Genomic DNA, 21,727 nt, shown 5'->3' with positions numbered 1-21,727 from the left:
GACAGATAATTGTCCGTTTTTTTGTGATATACAGTGCTTGTGTCATTTACGTCGTCTGCCTGGGTATTAAAATCTCCGCAGCGAGCCGGCCACACTCCCTCTGTCTTAAAAAGAGAGAGGCGAGTGGAGACGTTCAGAGTGTCCGCTTAATTATAAGCGACTTTGGGCTTGTTTTATATAATAGGCTACTAAGCCTAGTCAGGCTTCTTTTGGGCTTGTTTTCATAGACATGGTTGCTTGGTTCTCTTCCAAAACCTGGCAATACTGCCAGTGGGATGGTCGGTTTGTTTGTTGTGGAATGTGTGTTCTCTCACAATCACTTTAGTATAGTTAATGCAGAGATAAATAAACCAAATATGCCGAAATGAAAAACTACATTTAATGAGTAATGGAGCAGGGGACTCCACATCATAAAGAAAGGGAGGCTGTGTGAACATATAGGCTACTGGCTTCATTCTATGTCCCACACCGATGACCATAAAACTGTATAAAAAAACCCACAAGAAAGAGATTAAACATAAAACATATCTACACATGAAATAAAATAAATTGATTATAAAATGAATGGCCTTTGTGGTACCCTATAATTTAAAAAGGTTAATTTAATTAGCAAATATATGTTCTCTGTGGACATAATGCTGGAGATGATGGTGGTGAAAATCAGGTGCAATAGTAGTAGTAATAATATTAATATACGGGGGGGGGGGGGGAGCGAGCCCCACAAAAGTGTCCTCCTTTCTGAGGTCTTGCAGGTGGCCACCCTAATTGTTGGCCAGTATTTAGTTTGTGTATGTGAATTGCACTAAAGAAAACTGTCTGGATGTTGGTGGAGGAGTTTGGGGAAAATAAAAGCCCTTAACGAACATTTCTGACTGTTCTTGGAGCCTTGGCCGTTCGGGCAACTTCACAAGTAAAACAATGTTGAGTGGTCAACAGTCTGGCTGAACCTCTACCTAACCCAACTCCTGTCACATATACATATCTATATATATATAGGCCTATATATATTTGTTTGAAATCAGCCCAAGACGTTTCTGTTTACTGCTGCTTTTTACTGAGGTTTATGGGTCTGTATTCAGTTTGCTTTTTTATTTTATTTTATTGTTTCTATTCTAAACCAATAGTTTTGATTGTATTCAAATGTCCTTTTATTGTGAATGCATCACCCTTTGCATTGCTCTTAACCCATTTAGACCCCCATCTGAAAATATGTTGTTCCAGGGACCCCCCAGGAGCAAAGATTAGAGTTAAAAACTTTTGCTGTGAAAGAATAGGCTATATATTAGATTTGCACCACATTTTCAAAATATTAAAACATAGCAGATCTACAAGCTTGTAGCATGGCACTCGGTCCCACGCTACGAGCTTGTAGATCTGCTATTTTTTCAATAGCTAAAGTATAGCATAATGCTTAAAACACCAAAAGGGGTTCCCGCCCAGATGTTGTGTGCGTAAAGCACACTGCATTCCATGTACAAATAAACATGCTTACTCTAACGGGCAAAGCAGTGCTGTAATTTCATTACACTGTTTAGTAAATCAATTAATAAATCTAAATATTATTAATATTAGAGAATGAATCAATTTGTATATTTATTCCAGAGTACATTTGCCTTTCATGATCAACTAGAATAACAGAATAAAGTAAGTCTATGCCATAGACTCTATGGTACATGATGTGTATTGAAATCAGACACCTTGACGTCTCTCCATGTTGCAGGTAGCATACAGTCTGAGTCAGGATACACAAAGCAGCAGCAGATACAGTTAATTAAACACAGTCTGAGTCGGGATACACAAAGCAGCAGTAGATACAGTTAATTAAACATCTACTGATGCATGAACTTGGACATCATCAGTGTTGTAAACCTGGGATCGTTGGGTGTTTCTGGTTCTTCCAACAGACACGCTCCTCCATGAGACCCAACCATGGCTGATCAGACCCCGGCCACCCAATTCGACTGTTATCAATAGACAAGACCGCAGTGATCACTTAGGATTAATACGATTGTTTTCGACGAATATGGGCATGCTCTGCCGACTAAAAAAAAACAAAAAACGTCAGGATTAAGTTTGGCGAACATGGGTTAATATTAGGATCGCGCTGCGACATGCTTGCGGTTAAGTTTAGGGGAGGGTATGAGGAGGCTTGTCATTTTCAGTAGGCTCCCAGTATGTCCAGTAGACCTGACTAGACCGATAAGATTGGTTATCGCCAATGCCAATCACAGCCAGTAGGCTCCAGACGAGCCGATCGGCAAGATAAGATCGGCGTAATAAGTAACCTACTGGGAATTATCGGTTGATTTTCGGTCGAAACGGCTGCCCCGGCCTGTGTCCTAGTGGCATGCTACACTACAGCCCCAGAGCCCCCACTGTCTCTGTCCTGTGTACTAGTGGCATGCTACACTACATCCCCCACTGTCTCAGTCCTGTGTCCTAGTGGAATGCTACACTACAGCCCCCACTGTCTCTGTCCTGTGTCCTAGTGGCATCAGCTTCGGTACAACTCCAGCTATACAGCCAGCCTCTCAAGCTGCACCGAGGCTAATTTTAAACCCTCCTTGCAGGTGTTACTGCAGTCTGTAGCGTTTTGGGTTCCTCCTCACGGAAGTGTTTTGGGCTGCCAACCCTCTCCGGCCGTCCTCTGTCTCTCCAGATGTCACCCTCTTGGTGGCCGTCACCCAAGCTGTTCCTGGTTGTCACTGGTACTACAACTACCAGAGTTCTTCAGTCTGTTCCTGGTTGTCACTGGTACTACAACTCCCAGAGTTCTTCAGTCTGTTCCTGGTTGTCACTGGTACTAAAACTCCCAGAGTTCTTCAGTCTGTTCCTGGTTGTCACTGGTACTGCAACACTTCCAGAGTTCTTCAGTTAATTAAACATCATGAACTTGGACACATCATCAACCAAGACTTGTTTACATGATTACATCAGGGTCCTCCATTTTCAATTAATCAATAAATCTGTATACTTCTGTAGGTAGCCTATACTGCAGAAAGTATACAGAAGAAAGGAGGGAATGGAAAGAGCTGGATTAGCTGGAGTTAGAATAAAGGGAATATTGGTGTAATCAAATGTATTCGCTATAATACAATTCCTATGATGAATAGGATTATTTTTCGCACATTTTAAAACAACACATTTGGAACAACAACATATTGTAGGGCGAGATTTAGAAAACCGTGTGGGGATTTATAAGGTTAATCTAATTTAACAAAATAAATCATAAAAATCAAACAAATAATACAACAATGGATACACAGTATAAATGAAAAAGTAAAAATACATATTAGTAGAAATGTAATTGTGTAGTGTGTTTGGAAGAGACTGACAATGAAAAATGTGATTCATCAAATGGTTTTAAGTTTATATTTAAAATGATTTAGTGAAGATAGACTTTGATGACATCACAGTATAAAACATAGAAGTGGGCGTGGTTTTCTGGACCCACTGAAAAAACCGACCAATCATTTATTTTCCCAAAAATATTTATACATTTATTTAAAAAATATACTTAAATGTATTGAAATATTTACATAAATTATTTTAAGCCTAGAATCAAGCCTTCCAGGATCCTGGTGAATCATGGCCATAAAACCTCTGATTCTGAGAATAAATGAAAAACGCTAAACAAAGAGCATTTATGAAATGTAGTAAATCATATAATTGCAATCTTGTTGTTTGTTTGTTTTCTCAGAATCAGAGGTGTTATGGTGTCATGACTCACCGGGATCCTGGATGGATTGAGTCTAGGCTCAGAATAATTGATATAAATATTTTAGTAAATCTCTATGGGAGAGTTTTCAGCTCTATAGCTGTTCCATAGCTGCTCCCCATTGTATTACACTGTACTATGGCTCCCCCTAGTGACCGTATACGGTACGTGCACCGTGCACCCTCCAGGCTCCAGCAGGGCAGAGCCACAGAGAGTTACGACATTGAGGGGGCAGAAAAGGAAAGGAAAGGTACTATGTTTACCCAGGGTAACTGAACTAAGCTCAAGAACTTGTTTACAGCCAGGCCCTGCTCATAGAACATTTCATGGTAGGGAATTCAATGCCTTGTCCAAGGTCACTTCAGCGGTGGTAATTTTAACGGGTGAATGTCCCCATTATAGAAGTCTATGTAGAAGAGCCGCCATTGGACTGAGCCCCGTGACGTGAACGGAGTTGTCGTAACTCTGTCTCACTTTATATGGCTCGGCAGCAGCAGGGCTAGTGCGCATGCGCACAGCGCATGTGCACAGACAGACAGTAGGCATATGTGCGTTCGCACACAGCTAGCTGTTAGCCTGCAGTGTCGTTAGAAAACACTTTAATAATAATAATAATAATAATAATAATAATAATAATAATAATAATAGTAAAGGTTTGGAAACAGTGTGTTCGTTAAGCAGCTCAACCCTGAAACCCAGCAGGTAAGATGATTCACCTTGTTTTTACTACATTTATCTTTTATATTATTGACTCATCTTTTAACATGGAACAACGTCACGACGAGTATTTCACTCATATCTGCTTGTTAGTTATAGGCTACATGATCCTAAACAAGCAGTAGTTAATACTAGCAGCAGCAATAGTATTGTAACTTGTTATAAACAAGCAGTAGTTAATACTAGCAGCAGTAATAATGTAACTTGTTTTAAGACCACCTACGGACGGCTGCAATTCTAAACTGGCCCCCTTTTCCCATTATAAAAGGGGTAACATAGCTCTAAATGCGTTGCATTTAGAGCTATGTTGCTCTCAACTTCCGCCGCTCGCATGAATGCAGACCAGCCTCTTCTTCTTCTTCTGTTGGGATTTCTGGCAGTGTAGATGCTTTCGCGTATTACTGCCCTCCACCGTTCATGATGATACTCCGCTCTGTGCTCTATATCCTCTTATAGAGGTCTGTATTGTGGAGGAAGGCTAGGACGCTCCTCTCCACAGCATGTTGCTCCTTTCCCCGGCTGAACAGGGTCTTGTACTCCACAGTGGGTATGCCGATATTGGCTAGTTCCTCACATAGCTGGGCTCTTTCTGCCCTGTATCTCTCACACTCAAATAGGGCGTGGACAACAATATCTGCTCTTCCACACTCGCAAAGGCCGTCTGGGTGTTTTCCCACTATTCTCAGGCAACTGGCTAGCCCGCCGTGCCCAAGTCTTAGCCGAGTCAGTTTGACTGAGTCTCTTCTGTCACCTCCCGTACACACACTCCTCCTTTTGACAGATGCCTGTGCTGAGAAATACAGTCTCCCTCTCTCTTCATTATTCCACTCCTCTTGCCACTGTTTCTCAAGCCCCTCCTTTATGGCACAGTAAAACTCAGGTTTGCCCAGCAGGATGCCCACATCTATGTGCTGCCTCTTGAGTGACATTCTGGCCAATTTATCAGCTATTTCGTTCCCCTCTACCCCTGCATGCCCCGGGACCCAAAGGAAACCTATATCCACCCCCACTTTCTGTATCCTATACATGCTTATCATGGCCTCATTCACCAGGTCGGCTCTGGCTCTAGATGTCCCACTCCTCAAGGCCATCAGGGCGGCAGCTGAGTCAGAGCAGATTATAACTTTGCTTGGCTTAACTTGTTCAATCCACCAAAGTGCCCAAATGATTGCCATTAGCTCTGTGGCAAAAACAGATGCTCTGTCTGTGACTCGCAAGCCTTGCTGGACTTGAGGCCCCACCAGGTAGATTCCACACCCTTCTCTTTGGCTATCTGGGTCCTTAGACCCATCTGTGAAGATCTGCATGTGTGTCCCCCATGCCACATTTCTACCTGGGAGCTCGTGATGCCCCCCTCCTGCTTCCAGTCTAACAGAGTTAGATCTACAGTGGGCTCTGGGAGTAGCCACACTGGCACCGCTGACCAGAACGCATGCACTAGGCCTACTTTATCTCTATCTACTCCCACTCTTTCACCCAACTCTCCAGCACCAGCTAGGAAGTTTCCCTTCTTCTTCCATCGGCAAACTCCCAACTCTTGTTCACTAGACACTTGGCTGACAGACTCAGGCTAGATCCTTTCAGTTTGGCCCAATAGTGCAGTCCTAGCTTGCTGCGTCTAATTCCAAGTGGCCACTCTCCCGTTTCCACCAGCAGGGCTGGGATGGGGGTCGTTCTAAACGCCCCACAGCAGGTTCTTAGCGCTCTTGACTGCACTGCGTCTAGTTTGTCCAAAGTGGACTTTGCAGCGGATCCATAAACAAAGCTCCCATAGTCGATTGCTGACCTGACCATTGCCTGATAGATCATTAACATTGTCCCCCTCTCAGCTCCCCATTCACACCCAGCCAGGCTCCGGAGGACGTTTATTACCTTTTCGCACTTGTTTCTCACTTTCCCTATGTGGACTTTCCATGTTAGCCTTTCATTCCAGCCACATGCCAAGAAATTTGAATTACTTGACTCGCTGTAAGGGAGCCCCGTATAGCTTTAGCTGTACTTGCGGTACTTTACGTTTTAGCCCAAACACCATGAAGTTGCTCTTTGGCACCGAAATTTTAAAGCTCCACTTGTCTGCCCACTCTTCTATCGCCTTTAGCCCTTCTTGAATTTTCTTAAATAGGAACTCCACATTCCTGCCTCTTCTCCAAATGGCCCCATCGTCCGCAAATAGGGACCTGCCAAATCCTTGCCCTGTATTTTTAAAGATGTCATTAATCATGACATTAAATAGTACTGGGCTGATTACTGAGCCCTGGGGGGTACCATTCTCTATATGGACTGTTTCGGAGCAAGCTCCGCCCACTCTCACCTGGATTGTTCTACCCATGAGAAAATCCTTGATCCAGTTGAGCATCCTCCCCTTTACCCCTGCATCATGTAGCTTAATTAGTACCCCTTCCTTCCACATAGAGTCGTAGGCTTTTCCAATGTCTAGGAACACTCCTACCATAGCTTCCTTATTAGCTATAGCCTTTCTAATCTCCAAGTCCAAGACTGCTACAGAGTCCATTGTGCCTCTTCCTATTCTGAACCCATTTTGGTAGTCAACAAACACTCCTCTTGTTTCTAGAAAGTACACCAGCCTGTTGGTTACCATGCATTCCATTATTTTGCACACTACTGACGTCAAAGCTATAGGGCGATTAATCAGGCCTTGATGCATTTTTACCTATATAACATATATATTTTCAGTATTGGTATTATGACTGCGTGCTTCCATTCTGCTGGCAGACTCCCTGCCTCCCATACCACATTAAACAGCGCTAATACCTCATCAAGCACAAGGTCATTTAAATGCTTAAACATGTCATAGGACAGCCTATCTCTTCCTGGGGCAGTGTTGGCCCCGTCCTGAATAGCATCTCTCAATTCCTTGAGTGAAAAATGCAAATTAAAAGGGTCACTATTTTCATGGCAGTGGTTAAGCTTCCATTGCTCGTTCCTCAGCACCTCCGCTCTTTTCCTCACCCCTTCTTCTCCCAAGGCTGTTGAGTTGTGCACAGCCTGGAATACTCTGACACACATGCTCGCCTTCTCTCCGCTGCTTACTGCCTCCCTTACCCCGTCATTCAGAACTGGCATTATGTGTACCTCTTAAATGTCCCTGCCATTCTGTGGACTCTTGACCATACTTCCTCAAGGGGGTGTCCGGGCCTATTGTGCCACAATACTTCCTCCAACAATTCCTCTTGGCTTCCTTAATAACTTTTCTTGCAACTGCTCTCAGCCTTTTGTAATCAATCGCCTTACTTTGCGAATGAAGTTTCCTTAGCTTTCGGTAGGCCCTATTCCTATCCTTTAGGGCATCACAGTCCTTGTTCCACCACGGGACAGCTACTCTGTCTTTAGGACTCTGCCTTATGGGGATTGAGTTTTGTGCTGCACTTTCGACTTCCCCCACTAGGGCTGCTGTCTCTGCTTCAAACTTTACCCAATCTGCACGGGCAAAATTAAACACTTTGGGCCTGCCCTCCACTCCTATTGTCAAAGCCCTGCCAAACCCACTCAGTATAGGGAAATGGCCACTGCCCATTGTGTTTTCCTCTATGGTTTCCCATAGCAAGTGTTAAATCCAAGCACGTCAGCTTTCCTGTCTCTATCTGGATTCTAGTGGGCCTACCATCGTTCATGACTATCAACCCGTGCCTTTCTAGAAACTCCTCCAACATGTGTCCATTCCTATCCCTCTTTTCACTCCCCCACAGTGGGTTGTGGGCGTTGAAGTCCCCCACCCAAATGACTGGGGAGCTGACTTGCTCCATGATAGCGTCTAGCTCCTCAAGTGTTAACACCTTGCATGGGTTGTAGAAGTTGACTACCGTGACTTTCCCCTGAGAGCTCCATATCTCTGTTAACACACATTCAAGGTTAGACTGTATGTCTACTGCCTTGTACTGGGTCCCTGTTTTGACAAACACTGCACACCCTCCACCTGTTCCTTCTTCCCTATCCTTCCTTACACCTTCATAGCCTGGCATTACGAAGTCAAGACATGGCTTCAGCCAGGTCTCTTGAATGCATATTAAATCAGGCTTATCCTCTCCAATGTCCACAAATTTCTTAAGCTCTTGTCCATTTGCAATAAGGCTCCTTGCATTTCATTGCAAAATTCTAAACATGATAATTATTTTAATCATCATCTCCATCAACACCATCGTCACCTTCGATTGCGTCTTCCACCCACTGACGCGTTTTAGGCGGAGGCTGCACCCTTGCCTGGCTGCCTGTCCTAGACCTGCTACGGTTGTTACTTTCTGTCTCCTGCATGTATTTATGCAGCGCTAAAGGATCACATGGTTCTCCTCCCAAGTATCTCCCAGCTGCCTCAACCACCGCCCTCAAGATGTCAGACTTGCTTAAATCCTTGATTACCTTATCCTTTGTATCCACGGTAGCCACCACCACATCAGTTATAAACGCTATTAGGGTTTATTTTTTTACCACAATTGAATCCGCAGGTACTGAGGGTTGTGGGAAGCATGGCATTGCTCTCGGGGACATCTGAGCAGAGCCAACATACACGGACGTGTTGTCACCTTTCCCGTCTACCTTCCTTAGCGCATCCGCATACGAAATATTCTGCTGTTCTTTAACGTACTGCACACGCTTTGCCCTCTCAGAGTGAGGGCATCCCCTAAAGGATGCCATATGAGTGCCACCGCAGTTGCAACATTTCGGCTCGCCATCCGTTGCTTCACATTTTAACAGATCATGCCCCCCCCCACATTTTGAGCATCTCTGATTGCCGCGACACAACGCAGCAATGTGGCCAAATCTCTGGCATTTGAAGCATCTTAGCGGGGGCCTCTCATATTTTCTCACTTGGAATGATAAGCACCCAATAAACACTCTAGGCGGCAGGCTGTCACCCTCAAAGGTTATCATAATCGGGGTGTCCGGATTACCCCCGACCCGTGCTTTAAATCTCTTCACTTCTTTGATTTTCCCACCCTTCATTAGCTTGATCACTTCTCCCTCAGTTATGGCAATACTGACATCATAGATCACTCCTTTGATTCCCTCACTTCTGTTTCCGATAGCCGCCTCTACTTTTTGCCCTGCTATCTTTTTGATACTAAGGGCTTTCTTTTGCGTTTCCGCACTCGTGCACGTCGCCATGATCGTGCCATCACCTAGTATTCTTGCCTCTACTTCAACACCTTTCAGGGAATCTGCAATCTTAATGGGATGCAATGCTCTAAACCCCCGTTCCCTTTAGGTCACTCAGTTTAAACACTACTTTAAACTCGGCGCTGTCAGTCTTCCTCATTTTCCCTCCAGTTGCGCTCTCTACTGAGGCGCTTCGCTTACTTCCAGTTCTCACCCCCCCCCTCCCCTCCCCTGGCCGTAGCCATACAAAATTCTCGCACTTGTCCTCCTCCTACAATGCAGCTTATTTCTACCCTGAACAGATATAGAAGCTCCGTTAATTATAGCAAACGGCCAGAAATTAGAATATAGTTCATGAAAGGGTTCGACTTAGCGTTCGCTCTCTGACAGCTAGCTGTCAAACCGGCGTCCGACGTCACTCCTTCCTCCAACAACCAGCATGCAGCGCGGGTCCTCCCTCGCCGTCCTGCGTCGTCGTTCTTCTGAAGCCTCCAGACCAGCCTCTTGTCTTTAGCGTAAATAAAAAGAAACAAAATCCTCTTTTGGCCAAAAAGTACCGTTTATACGTGTGGTGGGGGGCTCAGAGTTCTTCCACTCCACGCCATGTTAACCCTTGGAATGCCAGTCCCAATTTTTTTGTTTGGGTAACAAATTGGCATATTTTTAATTCATCGTTTTAACATACAAGAAAGATCTGGTGGATTGAAGAGATGTTTTTTTTTTGTTCATTCATTGCAAATGTATTCTCTCGATTCGCCACCAGATGGCGGGAAAGCACCATGATGCTGATTTTGGCCAAAATAGACGAATCTTCCTAATTCACTTCCGGTTGAACGATCAACAACATCCTGTAGTAGTTTGACCCTAGTCAATAGCTTGGCTGGTCCGGATTGCTAAGCTAATGCTATATTTTTCATAACTAAGTCAAATTAACCTCAAATCAACCCCAAAAGATCGCAAAATATCACATTTTTTACAGCGACGCACATAGAGACGGCGCACGTGCACGATAGCGCACGATCACGCGGATTTCGGCCGTTTTTTGGTAAATTACATCCAACATTAGTGATATTAGCGAAAAAATATTAATTTTTGCTCTTTTGACCCCGCGATAACTGATATTGATTGTCATTCCGTTTTTTCCGTTAACGGGAGGTTTAGATTTTTCGATTAATTCCGTTTTTTCCGTGAATTGTAGGCCAAGGGTTAAAAGGAGTTAAAGACGTCGTTGGCAGTCCAGTCCGATATTTTATATCCCAATTAAATTGTCTATAATTAGCTTTCAAAGTCTGCAAGATTGGCCCGTTTTGAACAAAAAACCTCAAATCATGTGAAATTTACGTGAAATCTTTCACACACTTTCTTACTAGGCTGAGAATTATATCCCATCCTTTTAACATTACAGTTTACAGTTTAGGCATTTAGCAGACGCTCTTAATCCAGAGCGACTTACATTTAGGCAAGAACAAAAGCATGGGAATACATCACATAAAAGCATTTATCATGAAACATGCGTAAGCTAAGAAGGTAACAGTGGAATATCTATATGATGAAACTATACATACACTATACATAATAAACTATACATATTCACTACTATGCTATACATACATTGGCCTGTTATAGCGCCACCAGGAGGCCACAACCTGACCTGGCTTGGTGGAGACCTGTGCCCCGAGGGGCACTTTCTAGTTTAATTATTTTTTCGACTTCTCCTGGTGCGAGTTAACTTGTGACAATGAAGTCGACTTGTGGTTACTGTCCTATTGTGTTGTGGTGGTGAAATAACCCTGTAACCCTAACACACAATTGAAATGTAACCCTAACACACACCATTGTAACAAATCTTAATACGGTATTGGTTTGTACTAATGTATCGTTTGTAATAAGTACCCAATATACCCAACACTGACCATCACACACCCTAACATAAGATCATAACTTCCGGTATGGGTTTTTTGCTCTTCAAGGTAAGAGTTAAACAGGGAAAAAAATGTATCACAAGTTATCAATAAATGCTGACGGCCTAAGCGTTACAGCATAATTACATGTTGACATCTTGCCGTATATAGGTAATGGTATGGTCACATACCTTATAAAATGCATTGGTCAATACCGACAGCCGGTCAGCAAGTGGACTCATTAATTTAAGTATATAGGCAATATTTTAGGCCAATAAAAACACATTTCCCACTCCACACCCCTGGCTGCCAGACTATAGGTATCCAGTTATTAAAGTCCTTCCTTATTCACTTGATTTCAGACCGGAGTCCAGACTGCAGGTGAAGACGAACTCTTCAGACTCATAAGAACTACAATACCCATGATGCATCACTCCCAGTTGAAGATGAACTCTCCAGACTCAGCCAGGGACGTTTCTATTAAACAGGAAGCTGAAGACATTTCTATTAAACAGGAAGCTGGAGACGTTTATATTAAACAGGAAGCTGAAGACGTTTCTATTAAACAGGAAGCTGAAGACGTTTATATTAAACAGGAAATTGAAGACGTTTCTATTAAACAGGAAGCTGAAGATGTTTCTATTAAACATGAAGCTGAAGACCAGCCACACATCAGTAAGTTTCATGTTCTCTTCCTTTCTTTAATATGTTCTGTTCTGTGGGGCTGCCCCAATGTCTTATTTTCACTGTACAATAACAATGGCAAACCAGAAAATATTGTTTCTGGAGAAACGATGTGGGGTCGCTGCAAGCCATGTTTGTAGTATGAATTAGTGATGGGAGATTAACGGCAAACACATCGGTATCGGCCGATTGTTTTTAGATTAATCTGCATCAGTTTGATTAATCAATCAGACCACTGAATGAATTGGTTCGATTAATCGGTCTGTCTTTAAAAAAGTAAAGCCCAAAGTAACAGCTTGATCAGATCTACAAGCTCACAATATTAAATGCCTGCAGTGCAGACACCCTGTTACATGTATTTTTCAGAATGGATAAAATAATTATATTTTTTTAATACAGAATGGGATCATATCGACATCGGTAATATCGGTTATCGGCCATAACGGCAATTAATTACATCGGATATCGATATCGTCCAAAATGTCTCATTGGCACATCCCTAGTATAAATAGTAAAAATTCAGTTTGACTTGGTATCTCTGTCTGTTTGTTGTGTGGTTGAGGGTTAGTTCACTAAGTATAGTGTTTAAGTACAGATGGTGTAGATTTGCCTCCTCCGGCTAATCAGATTGGGAGCACCTGTTTCCATTCTCCTAATTGTCGTCCGTTACACACCTGCTTGCATAGCTGATGGTAGTCAGGGGGTGGAGGGGTATGGAGGGCAGGAGTGATGGCTCAGGGGTGGGAAGGGTATGGGAGGCAGGAGTGATGGGTGTGGGGTGATCCCTCTGGCTCAGGGGTTGGAGGGGTATGGGAGGCAGGAGTGATGTGTGTGGGGTGCTCCCCCTGGCTCAGGGGTGGGAAGGGTATGGGAGGCAGGAGTGATGGGTGTGGGGTGCTCCCCCTGGCTCAGGGGTGGGAAGGGTATGGGAGGCAGGTGTGGGGTGCTCCCTCTGGCTCAGGGGGTGGAGGGGTATGGGGGGCAGGAGTGATGGGTGTGGGGTGCTCCCCCTGGCTCAGGGGTTGGAGGGGTATGGGAGGCAGGAGTGATGGTTGCGGGGTGCTCCCTCTGGCTCAGGGGGTGGAGGGGTATGGGAGGCAGGAGTGATGTGTGTGGGGTGCTCCCCCTGGCTCCGGTGAGCTTGTAGATGAGATATTCCCAATGGTTTACACCAGAGGTTCCCAACCGCCGGTACATGTCCCACTGGTACGTGATAAGGGAATCCCATATCCCAAGTTTTCCTGAGCGTCACCAGGACCTTTTTCAAAGTTGACTGTCTGGTTGAATGAAAATACTAAGGATTTGTCATCCATCCGTCACTGACTGTGGTTTTTAAACTGCTTCGAGTCCGTGTTACTTCCGTGTTGCGTAGCATAACAGTGACATCACTGTCAAAGCCTTTGTATATTTACAGTTCACGTGTGTTCAGAGCAGCAGCAGCGGAACAACAACAAGCTGTAGCCTACATGGTACGGGGTTATTATTTGAACAAAATAATACCCAGCTTTACCTGAGTGCTGCATGTTTAATCAAAGTTTTCCACATGTCCAAAGTAATTTCTGAAAAAAGACAAAAGACAGCCTAACGCTATTTTAATCCTACTATCCTTGTTGATATAAAGCCATTTAGGTCAACGATATGACATTATGTTGATATAATATTATAGCGGCGCAGCAGGTAGGCTACTTAGGGCAGTCAATGGTCTTCCCCGTGGGTTAGGTTTTGGTATGCTGATGTGCCCCAGACACACAGGCAGACAGACTCACAGACACATTTACAGACGTGCTATACTTGTTGATATAACAGCCATTTAGGTCAATGAAATCTCACAAACTGCTGTACGATGGTAGCTTAACAATCTATGTAAAAGAGTGGAAATCTTTTACATAGATTGTTAAGCTAACAGGCCACAATTCAAGCTTTCATTGTCAGAAGTGCTTCTGTTTCATAACGTCATGCTCTGAGTGGCATGACTAATTTACTACCAAATCAGAGCCCAGGTGAGAAGTATCATGTTTTTTTTAATTGTTTCAGAATTTCATGATTCAAATGAAATATTTGCTCTAACATCTTTATTAATTTTGTTGTTAAAGTAAGAATATATTACTTCACACTAGAAGTATGTCGGGAGTGGCTTATTGTCAGTGTCAGCCGGTAACGCACAGGAGGCTATCCCCTTCACAATGCGCTAGACACCTGGGAGATGGATTCTGAGGTGGAGCACCACACCTACCATCAGCTCCCAGTACTTCCCACACGACTTGCTGCACCAAGCCGTGCTACTCATACGCTGAGTTGGCGGTGCCCGGGATCGAACCCATACTTGTGGTCCGAAGGCGAGAGCTCTGCCGACTGAGCTACCCGGACACAAAACTTCTTAACATAACTTTTTTTGTATTTTGCTAAATGTTTCTGAACAGTAATAACCTGTAGTTAGTAACGGTTTAGTCAATCTTATCTTGGTCATTTTGTACATGGAACATGGAAGAAGAATGGATTTACATTTTAGGAATCCAGTGTTGACCATCATGTTATGTTTCTGCTCCTAGACATCCTGCACATGGTTGTGTGTAAAGAGGAGGTTTCTCCTGAACAGGAGAGGAGCCCCAGTCTGCTCCAGGAGGAACCAAAGCCTCCACACATTAAAGAGGAACAGGAGGAGCTTAATGAGGAACAGGAAGATCTACTTCAAAGACCAGAGGAACCTGTTGGGTCAACGTTGACCTTACTAGCAGTGAAAGGTGAAGAAGAAAATGATGATGATGATGAAGAAGAAGAACACATATCTTCCCACTGCTCTGAGATTGAAGTTGAACTTGAATCTGACACTGAAGTCACTGAAGACAGTGATGATAGGGAGGAGACCAGTGAAGACGATGATGACGAATGGCGTGACAAGAGTTTCAGTGACTCAGGTTCCCTGAAGAAGCACCAGCGTGTCCACACTGGAGAAAAACCTTTTAACTGTGAACATTGTGACAAGAGTTTCAGTCAGCCAGGTAACCTAAAGCAACACCTTCGTGTCCACACTGGAGAAAAACCTTTCCAATGTAAACATTGTGACAAGAGTTTCAGAAATCCAAGTGGCCTAAAGAGACACCAGTATGTCCACACTGGAGAAAAACGTTTCCAATGTAAACATTGTGACAAGAGTTTCAGTCTGTCAGGTAACCTAAAGCAACACCTTCGTGTCCACAATGGAGAAAAACCTTTCCAATGTAAACATTGTGACAAGAGTTTCAGAAATCCAAGTGGCCTAAAGACACACCAGTATGTCCACACTGGAGAAAAACTTTTCCAATGTAAACATTGTGACAAGAGTTTCAGAAATCCAAGTGGCCTAAAGAGACACCAGTATGTCCACACTGGAGAAAAACTTTTCCAATGTAAACATTGTGACAAGAGTTTCAGTCTGTCAGGTGACCTGAACAGACACCAGTATGTCCACACTGGAGAAAAACCTTTCCAATGTAAACATTGTGACAAGAGTTTCAGAAATACAAGTGGCCTAAAGACACACCAGTATGTCCACACTGGAGAAAAACCTTTCCAATGTAAACATTGTGACAAGAGTTTCAGAAGGGCAGATGAACTGAAGAAACACCAGCATGTACACACTGGACAAAAACCTTTCCAATGTAAACATTGTGACAAGAGTTTCAGAAGGGCAGATGAACTGAAGAAACACCAGCATGTACACACTGGACAAAAACCTTTCAAATGTAAACATTGTAACAAGGGTTTCTGTCATTTAGGTAATCTGAAGTCACACATTCGTGTCCACACTGGAGAAAAACCTTTCCAATGTAAACATTGTGACAAAAGTTTTGCTGCATCATCTTCTCTGAAAACACACCTCCGTCTCCACACTGGAGAAAAACCTTTCCAATGTGAACACTGTGACAACAGTTTCATCAGGCTAGATGACCTGAACAGACACCAGTATGTCCACACTGGAGAAAAACCTTTCCACTGTCAACATTGTGACAAGAGTTTTACTGCATCATCTTCTCTGAAAACACACCTCCGTCTCCACACTGGAGAACAACCTTTCCAATGTGAACACTGTGACAACAGTTTCATCAGGCTAGATGACCTGAACAGACACCAGTATGTCCACACTGGAGAAAAACCTTTCCACTGTCAACATTGTGACAGGAGTTTTACTAAATCATCTTCCCTGGAAACACACCTTCGTGTCCACACTGGAGAAAAACCTTTCCAGTGTAAACATTGTGACAAGAGTTTCAGGTTGTCACATTCCCTGAAGACACACCAGTATTTCCACACTGGAGAAACACCTTTCCAATGTAAACATTGTGACAGGAGTTTCAAACGGTCACATGACCTGAACAGACACCAGTATGTCCACACTGGAGAAAAACCTTTCCAATGCAAACATTGTGACAAGAGTTTCAACATTATTATGGATACATAATATATAGACATGCAGCAGCATCCACTCTTAAATCCATAGACTCTGTTTATCACTCATCGACTCGACTCTTTATTACGGGTGATAGCTATGATACTCACCATTGTATCTTATATAAAATAAAAAGGTTGGATGGTCCTCCCTGACAGAGTGACGGGAACTGCATTGGCACCTGTTCTTGTATAAAGCCATGCTTGGAGATTGTCCTAAATCTTTTCTGAAGTACACCCGCACCCTGTCCTAAATCTTTTCTGAAGTACACCCGCACCCGGTCAAGTAGTTTCCCCAAATTCAAGGTACCAAAAGTTAGCTCTGAACTTGCTTTTGGCTTCTGTGGCCCTAATGCATGGAATGACCTGCAAACGACATTGAAACTGACCACATTGGTATTAAGTCGTTTTTAAACCTTGGTGAGCATACAGACCCCCACAATATAACTCTTTTTAGATTGTTTTGAAATTTGTATATTTATTTATTTGTAAACCTATGTAATTCACATGTATATCTTTTGTTTTTCTCTTCCTGATCTTCTGATGTATTGTGATGTTTTTTTTTTCTATATGATATTGTATTACTCGACGACGCTGAAAATGAGTTTGATTACTCAGTGTAATTTCGAGAATGAATGAAAAATTTGCTCACTGGGAAGATCAAATTAAACATCTGTATGTTCGTAGGGAGGTCGATAGACAAGGACAATGTTATGGATTATTATACTGCTCCTATATTTGAAAACAAATATGGAGAAATGTTCCTTCTACAGCACGGCCACCCAGAAATGGAATGCCCTGACCCCTTCCCTCAAAAAATGCAGATCACTTACATCTTTTAAAACATGCCTGAAAGTCCACCTTTCAGCAAGCCCAATGGAGAGGAAATGATCACTTCTCCTTTAAACAGGTGACCACGGCCCCTCCTCACGTTCTACCACTCTGTACATTTAGTGTTTTATTATTTCCTGTAATGATATATTTTGTTGTTTTTAATGATATTGATTTTTTGTTGAGGGGCGCTAGCTCCTCCTATTGGGCTTTGTCTTTGTGTGAACACAAACAAGATGATTTGATTGGCTGATCATCATCCCATAGCGATGTTTTTATTAGCTGATGTACATATTGAGGATATAATTGTGAGGGCAGAAGAAGTGAAGACGCCAAAAGTGATTGGCCGGAATGACATTTGTGATGATTTGATTGGCTGAGCATGGAATGTGATGTATGATGTGATAAGAGCACCCCTCCCTCACTTCACACAAAGTGTGATTTTGTTGCTATTATGAATTGATTGCATAGGACCTGAATGGAAACAAGACCGCAAGGACTGTTTTTGTTCTCCCTTTTGGAATCAGTGTTTGACTGAACTCTGTTGCTGTTTTACATTTATGCCTAATAAACTATTCAATCAATCCTGTCAATAGAGGCCTCCATTCTCCTGATCTTTAGTTTTTCTCCTCATGTTAAACCCTTAAAGGACAACTTTGGGTTTTTCAACCAAGGTTCATGTTTAGGTTATTAGAGAAAGTAAAATATGATGGTTATATATTTTTTTAATTTGCTGCTTTATTTAGTTTAAACACTTTTAGAGTTTTTTGGCAGGGGGTGGGGGCATTCGAACTAGAGGGTAAATGTATTTAAATTGCACAGCAATTTCTTAATTATTGTTTTCTATAGTCCTACTAGACCCCAGGAAATTGCATCTGGCCACAACAGATCACAGGATCTATTGAATGTCAAGAGGGAAACTGAAATTCTGGAAAACAGTGCATTTTATTCCAAATACTATAGGGATTCACTGTTATTGAAATGTTAGCCCATGTCCGAATATAAACAGCTTTGATGTAGTATTTATATTTTAAATCATCGTTTAATACCAATATTGCATTTTAAGGCCAACATCGGCCCATACCGATTGATAAACTATTGTCCAACCCTAGATAAAATACTTGAATGAAAAATGTCTTGAATTAAAAAATAAATTAAGTAAAACAATGTTGAGTGTTCAACAGTCTGGCTGAACCTCTACCTAACCCAACTCCTGTCACATATACAACATTTGTTTGAAATCAAAGCCCAAGACGTTTCTGTTTACTGCTGCTTTTTACTGAGGTTTATGGGTCTGTATTCAGTTAGCTTTTTATTTTATTCTTATTTTTCTATTCTAAACCAATAGTTTTGATCGTATTCAAGTGTCCTTTTATTGTGAATGCATCACACTTTACATTGCTCTTAACCCATTTAGACCCCCATCTGAAAATATGTTGTTCGGGACCCCCAGGAGCAAAGATTAGAGTTAAAAACGTTCGCTGTGAAAGATTTTGCACCACATAAAAAAAAAAAAAAAACTACAAGTTTGTAGCACGGCACTCGGTGCCACGCTACGAGCTTGTAGATCTGCTATTTTTCAATAGCTAAAGTATAACATAATGCTTAAAACACCAAAAGGGGTTTCCGCCCAGATGTTGTGTGTGTAAAGCACACTGCCTTCCTTGTTGAAATGTACAAATAAACATGCTTACTCTAACGGGCAAAGCAGTGCTGCAACTTCATTACACTGTTTAGTAAATCAATTCATGAATCTAAATATTATCAATATTATTAGACAATGAATCAATTTGTATATTTATTCCAGAGTACATTTGCCTTTTATGATCAAATAGAATAACAGAATAAAGTAAGTCTAGACTCTATGGTACATGATATGTATTGAAATCAGACACCTTGACGTCTCTCCATGTTGCAGTTGGCATACAGTCTGAGTCAGGATACACAAAGCAGCAGTAGATACAGTTAATTAAACATCTACTGATGCATGAACTTGGACACATCATCAGTGTTGTGTATGTGAATTGCACTGAAGAAAACTGTCTGGAGGTTGGTGGATGAGTTTTGGGAAAATAAAAGCCCTTAAAGGATAATTCCATACTAAAAGGCTTTCTTACCTTTCTTTGTAGTCGTTACGTCCCCACCAAAGAGGTCCAGGTGTTATTGTGTGAAAAAGCTCCTTATTGGCTATTTCCCCTACCATAAAGGTCATTACACACTGGCGAATTAGCGACGCGATGCGAATAAGCGATCTGAAAATGCGAAATATTTGCCCGGCAAATTTATTCGCGTTTGCCTATGCAGTGTACACATCTATGCGACGCGTATTGTGCGATTATAGCTCCTCTCCTCTCCCTCCTCCTCTCCTCTCCTGTCCTCTCCTCCCCCTCCCGCTTTGGTATCCTTTCTTTAATACCCCCGTATCCAGTACTTCACAGATGGAGGGGTCCAAATTGGTACCGGCCCACATATGTGACCCAGGCCAGCAGAATGTGCCTCATGTCGCCAGAATGAACATGCCTTAAATCAATAAATAAACTCGTTTTTTTTTTTTATGTGATTTTCTTTTTTTTTCATATTAATACAGTTTGAATGTTGAAGAAGGTTTTCATTCAAACAGATTGTTCATTTGGGCAAATGAAATGTATACATTTATACGTCAAAGTGGGCTTGTTTTTTAACAAGTTTCTGGAGGCAGAAGAGCGCAGTTCCGAGATTTGCATGTTGGTTACGATTGGTCCTGTAATCTCTTTGTCCTCAGGTTTCACGCTCTGATCACCGCCCATTAGCGTGCTTGTGTTTGTAAACACAGAAGTATTCTGGGCATTTGGGTTAGACTTTACAGAAAATAAACAAAACCACGTATAGCTACTCGCTGAAATACACTTCCCAGCTTGGAGTCTTTCACCAACAAACAACAGGCTAGAAGCTAGCTAGCCTAGTTAGCCGTTTGTGTCGTGTGTTAAAGAGCAAAGAGATCACACGTCTTTTCTTTTAATCACAACTCGCTCATTTCTTGCTCATTTAAAAAAAGGTTATATACTATGTAAACTATGAAATGCAGGCTTTCATTTGGTATATAGAACGTTTGTGTAGGCCGTCTCTAAGAAACGGTATCAATTGAAAAGGAAATGTCGGAAAAAAAAATTCCTCGCGCACCCAGCAAAGAGCTACGTCTTTTCAAATACGGCCGTTAGTACTGTTAATTCAACATCCGGTGAGGGGAGGATACGGATCGTGTATGTATTGTGTATATAAATCAGGGCATACAGTGGGTGGGCTTTAGACCGGATGTAAGCCTTGCACACTAAATAGACACCCGATGTAGTATGAATCCACCCATCGAATGCACAGGAATTACTATAAATGAAACCAGGCATTGTGACTGCATGTGGACAGATCTGTTTATTAAAATAGCAAATCTACAAGCGCACAACATCATAGCCTGATGCGTCGATTTTATTTATTTAAAATACTGGGTCAATTGTCTGACTTTGATTGCTTAAAGTAGACCTGCATAAAATGGTGTACTGCAGCTATTTACAACCAGGTAGTGTATAAGTTAAATTGAACACTTAACTTAATATTTAATACTTGAATACTTATACTTAGTATTTAATACTTAGTACTTTCAAAAGGGTTTATTGGGGCACCTTACAAATTGCATTGTTTGTTCTACTGGCTTAAACATGTCAGTGTTTCTAGTGTTGCACTGTTGACAGCTAAAACGTCCTATTGTCTCTTGTCCCTCCCATTGTCACACCCACTTCTGTCCAGCTCTAAGGTGATAAAATGTTGTGAATATTGAAAAGGGCTTTTCTCAGCTTTGGGTGAAAGGCCCCAGTCATTTTAAAATGGTTATATCTCCTTCAATTATTGTCCAATTTCATTGAATGATACATCATATGAAAGCTTACATTCTGTACTTTAATAATCTGTAAAAATCTGAAAAATGGAAAAGGCGACATGAGGCATGTTTTGTTGGCACTGGTCACATATGGTACAATTGGTACCGGCCGCGCCCGTGCATGGGGGCATATATTCCGGTTATAAAGTCTTTATTTTCGGGTCAAAAACGGGTCTGCACAGCAGAAATAGCCTAGTGCAAATCTTACCTTTTTGACTGGTTATTTTAACTTTTTTTCAATATTGGCATATTGCCTATGGTAAATACCATAATAACATCAACACATCAATTTAACTTGAACAACTCCTCCTCCTCTCCTCTCCTCCTCCACTCCACTCCACTACTCTTCTCCTGCGTTATGTCATTATTGGTATCCTTTCTTTCATACCCTAAAGAGAAAGCACTCATGTGCCGAAACGTTGGTCTTTAATA

This window comes from Protomyctophum parallelum, assembly GCF_964188405.1.
Source record: "Protomyctophum parallelum genome assembly, chromosome: 12".
Classification (NCBI taxonomy): domain Eukaryota; kingdom Metazoa; phylum Chordata; class Actinopteri; order Myctophiformes; family Myctophidae; genus Protomyctophum; species Protomyctophum parallelum.
Note: the sequence above shows the minus strand (reverse complement) of the source record.